The following is a 5,327-nucleotide window of genomic DNA, read 5'->3' as shown; positions in this document are numbered from 1 at the left end:
TGTATTTCTTACACACAAGAACAGTCTTTTATATAACTGCAATACAACTCTCAACATCAGGAAATTAACAGATCCCATTCAGATTTTGCCAATTGTCTGAATAACAACAAAATGATCCAGACTCAGGTTGCACTTCCCCTGCCCCAGGCCTAGTTCTAAAATTCCAAGATCCTTGGATCTCTTTAGGGAAGAAGAGCATTTAGAAGCCAAACGTTGTTTTCTATGTGTGCTCCTTGCTTTTGTGGTATTGATGCTCTGAGATCTTCCCAGTGTAGTGACCTCACCTTTAGAAACAATAGGTCAAGGATAAGACATGGTACGTGCTAACCGCCATGTCTCACTTCTAGCTAGTTATCTGCTAAAAATTTATTAACTAAAGGGATTTACTGGCCGGATCACTGCCTATAGGTACAAAATATTTTAACAATGACGCATTCTGCTTCTGTACCCCTGCTTGCTTACCCACCTCTTAGTTATCAATTAATGAATGGAGGAGATATAGTCTTTTGTGTAAAGATTAAGGAGCTGGGGGATGGGATCGAGGGCTTAAAACCTTTGTGCCCCTGCGTCTCGGGGCTGCTCCTTTGCAAGGACAGCCGCCGGCTAATAAACTGTCTCTTGGACTAGAGCACTCGAGTTGGGCCTGGTTATTTCGGTCACAACATTTGGAGGCCCCAGCGAGATCTTCTCGTTGTGGGAAAATTGATCAGTGCACCAGGGCGTTGGACCATTTGCGGTTGGGGAGGCCTCTAGGGCACTTGCCCTAGCCCACCGCCCGTGGTTTCTCGCTTTGTGGAGCGTGATCTTGGGAGTGCTGAGGCAGTTTTTGGTAGGGGCCCCAGGACCGTGCGGACGTCGGACGCGACAAGTAAGTCGGCGGTCGACTGAGACTGTGACGACAGTTTTCTCAGTCTTGTTTTTTGGTTCGTTAGTCTGTGTCTGTTTTTCTTGTGTTGCTTCGTGTGCTTTACTGTGGAACTATGGGACAATCACAGGGTAAGCTAACACCGCTTCAATGCATGCTTAATCACTTTAAAGATTTCCGTCACAGGGCAAAGGCTTATGGTGCTTTAGTAACCCCTTTTGATTTGCAGCGGTTTTGTCAACTAAATTGGCCGACCTTCGGAGTAGGATGGCCCTCCGAGGGATCATTTAATTTACAGACTGCATTTCGGGTTCGGGGTGTTGTTTATGGGAACCCGGGGCATCCTGACCAAATTCCTTATATTGATGTATGGATTGACATTGTTTCTGATGCCCCTAAGTACTTACAGAATTGCAGTCGCGCCCCCGTTACTGTAATGGCAGCCATACCCCAAGGTCTTAAGAAGCCCCCACCAGTGTTGCAGGGCCCTCTGTCGGAGGATGACTGGTATCCACCACCCTATCATGGTGATGGGAGTGGACGTCCTCCTCCGGAAAGACCAGAACCTCCTGTAACCCGGTCTAGGGGTCGTAGGCCACCTTCCCCTGATTCAACCTCCCTGAAAGAGCCAGTATCTGTTCAAGCCCCATTGAAGGTGATTCCAGGAGGTGGAGGTGAGCCTACTGTCATCTACTCGCCGTTCAGTACTAGTGATTTATATAATTGGAAATTGCAAACGCCATCCTTTTCAGAAAAACCACAAGGATTAACCTCCCTTCTAGAGTCTATTTTTTTACCCATCAGCCCACTTGGGATGATTGTCAGCAGCTTTTGCAGGTTTTATTCACCACTGAGGAAAAAGAAAGGATTTTGCGGGAGGCAGCCAGAGGAGTCACGGACCCGAATGGGCTGCCAACAGCAGACTTAACCAGGATACAGGCTGTGTTTCCTACTCAGCGTCCCCAGTGGGATCCCAATACGGATCAAGTCTCTACAGGCCTTGCAACAAACCCAAAATCAAGTCAAGGGCTTGATTAAAGCTACTAGACCGACTCCGGGGACATCACAGCCTCACCCACATCATCCAGGTGATTGGGTGTGGATAAAGAAGATTCAGCCTGCTAGCCTAGAGCCCCGGTGGGATGGTCCGTTTCCAGTAATCCTGACCACACCAACGGCTGTCAAAGTTGCAGAAAAAAGACATTGGATTCACCATACTCGCCTTAAGGCAGCTCAACCTCCCCCAGAAAAGGAGAAATGGAAAGCAACACCCACAGAGGATCCACTCAAGATAAGACTCTCGCGGGAATAATTGTGTTAGGGTTAGTTGTTATTACTAATGTACACGGGAATCCTCATCAACCTTCGCAGGCCAGATGGGAGTTAATTAGGTCAGAAACAGGGGCTCCCATATTGGTTAATCAGACTATGTATCAACCTACATTCCATGTAGATCTATGTGACATACTAGGAAAAGGGTTTAATACTATACCCAAAGATTTACCTAGGGGTCCAGGGGCTAGTTTTTCGACCGACCCCTGGTATGGTTGTGGATATCCAGAACAGGAAAGAGGTGTCCAACAAGTAGAATTATATATGTGCCCTAGAGAGGATCAAAGCACTTGCAATAAGCATAACCAATATTATTGTGGTCATTGGGGTTGTGAGACCATAGCCCCTTGGAAGAACACAGACCCCTTTCTGACTCTTACACGACCTAGTCAGTCTTCCTGTGCCACAGCAGGGAAATGCAATCCTGTCTTTTTTACTGTCAAAAATTGGGAAGATCCATCTTGGGTGACTGGGAAAACTTGGGGATTAAGGTTGTATGTTTCTGGAGATGATCCCGGAATGTTAATGACAATACAGAAAAAGCCTGTCCGGATACCGTCGATAGCCATAGGTCCTGTCGGGTCTAATAATGAAGAGTTAAAGGACTTAACTCCTACCCAGTTAACAACTATTAGGAATACTAATAACATCGATAAAGGACATAAACCCAGGCAGCCTTATAAACCTCCCAGGGATACACCTGACTCTATCCTGACTATGTTAAACAATGTTTATAAGTTTGCTAATGACAGTAACTCAAATGCTACAAAGGATTGTTGGTTTTGTCTGAATCCTGCCCCACCTTATTATGTAGGACTTGGTGTCATTGCTAACCTTGGCACGGATCAAACTACTATTAGAAATGTAACATCTCCGAATGTTACTATTTGCCCTTGGGGAACCAAAAACCCATCTGTAACATTGGGAGATTTACAAGGAAAGGGAACTTGTATATATACTAATACTTATAGAGTTGATAGATCTAGGTATAAGGAAAATTGTAAGTCATCTATTTTAGTAAATAGCTCCTCTCCTACTTATTTAGCGGCCCCTAGTGGCACTTGGTTTGCTTGTAATACTGGTTTAACTGCCTGTATTAATCTTAACTATTGGAAAAATAATACTGGATTTTGTGTGCTAGTTCATGTTATACCTCAGGTGTATATGATGAGCGGACAAGAAGGAAGACAAGCAATGGATTTGTGGGGAGGATATAACTATCCTCGGCGTAAGCGAGCAATTCCAGTGCTTGTGCCGCTCCTAGTTGGCCTAGGAGTGGCAGGTTCGGCTGCAGTTGGGACTGCTGCTTTAGTTACAGGGAATCAAGGTATAGCCTGGCTCACAAAGCAGATTAATGACGATTTAAGCACTCTAGAAAAATCAATTAATCATCTTGAAACATCTCTTAATTCCTTAGCTGAAGTAGTGCTGCAGAATAGGAGAGGTTTAGATCTCTTATTTCTTAAGCAAGGAGGTTTGTGTGTAGCATTAGGAGAAACTTGCTGTTTTTATGTTAATCATTCTGGTATTATTAGGGATAGTTTAGCATTAATTAGACAGAGGGTGAAGGATAGAAATGAAAAATTAAGGCAGGGCAGTAACTGGTATGAGTCTTGGTTTAATGAAAATTCCTGGCTAACCACGCTATTGTCGGCCATAGCAGGGCCATTAATTATGCTGATATTATTATTAATTTTTGGACCCTGCTTACTAAAGTGGCTTAGAAGTTTAGTACAGTCTCACATGACCGGGGCAAAGATTTTAATTTTAGGAGCATCAGCCCCGACGAGTTGGCCGAGAATTCCAACTTCTGACTCGAAGATTGAGTCACTGTAAAGAAAACCAGTGGGGAATGTAGTGACCTCACCTTTAGAAACAATAGGTCAAGGATGAGACATGGTACGTGCTAACCGCCATGTCTCACTTCTAGCTAGTTATCTGCTAAAAATTTATTAACTAAAGGGATTTACTGGCCGGATCACTGCCTATAGGTACAAAATATTTTAACAATGACGCATTCTGCTTCTGTACCCCTGCTTGCTTACCCACCTCTTAGTTATCAATTAATGAATGGAGGAGATATAGTCTTTTGTGTAAAGATTAAGGAGCTGGGGGATGGGATCGAGGGCTTAAAACCTTTGTGCCCCTGCGTCTCGGGGCTGCTCCTTTGCAAGGACAGCCGCCGGCTAATAAACTGTCTCTTGGACTAGAGCACTCGAGTTGGGCCTGGTTATTTCGGTCACAACACCAGGAGACAGAGCTGGGAGGTGTTCACACATACAAGCACAAATTTTCATATATCTTTATTTCCATATTTCACTATTTATACATCTAAAATCATGAGTTCACATCAATACCTCCAATTTCAATCCTACACCACAGAGGTCATTCTCGTTTGCTCCCTTTCCACACCTATAACTCCTTTCTCCAACAGTGAGAAATCTGGCTCTCATTACCCTTAACATATTTACTTATTTGATCAGTTCCCCACAAAGACAGAACCAATCTTCTGTCTCTGCCTCCCGTCCTGCACTCGGACGCTCTCTCACTGCTCAGGCTCTGAGAACTTACGTCATGCTTCTCTCTGCCATCATCACCCCATTTATCTTCTAACACCCCACCCCAGGACGCTGTCCCTTACGGCTGCCTTCCTCAACCTACTTGTTGCTAAAATTTTGAAGATGTTTTCCTGAGGGAATACCATGCTTTGGGTACTTTAAGCCAGTTCCCTGGGCTTTCCAGTGATCTTCAAAACTCACTGGTTTGACATAGAAAAGAATAAGCAAATAGCAGCAGCAATTAATTCAGCAGAAATCGTGTCAAGTTTAAAGTGCGATTCTTTATGGAAGAGTAAATATGCAAGGACCAATCGTTCTTCTTTTTTTTTTTTTCCATGCTGTTAAATAAAGCCAGGGGCTTTGCACTTGCTTGTTCTCAAGAGCAAATGCGTCTGGTAGTTCCTCTTGTGACTTCCTACACAGCTGTCCTAATGCACTCCCAAATCCAAGAGGAAAGAACAAGATGACTGGGAAATGCGTCAAGGACAGACCTATGCATAAGCCGCAATATATCAAGGGTAAGTAAAGTGTTGTTGGAAAGGGAAAGGTTGATATGCTTCTGGTAACGTCAG

General features: G+C 44.3%; 1 long non-coding RNA gene across 1 annotated transcript; it reads left to right on the top strand.

The window, feature by feature from the left end:
- Positions 1-542: 542 nt before the first annotated feature.
- Positions 543-4,014, top strand: LOC120619077 (uncharacterized). The gene is made up of 2 exons (XR_005657349.1): positions 543-868; positions 1,854-4,014. It is a non-coding gene; the product is annotated as an uncharacterized LOC120619077 (long non-coding RNA).
- Positions 4,015-5,327: the final 1,313 nt, after the last annotated feature.

Source organism: Pteropus medius, unplaced genomic scaffold (assembly GCF_902729225.1).
Source record: "Pteropus medius unplaced genomic scaffold, Ma_sr-lr_union100, whole genome shotgun sequence".
NCBI lineage: Eukaryota > Metazoa > Chordata > Mammalia > Chiroptera > Pteropodidae > Pteropus > Pteropus medius.
The sequence above is the reverse complement of the archived record's forward strand: the minus strand, read 5'-3'. Positions and strand labels throughout refer to the sequence as shown.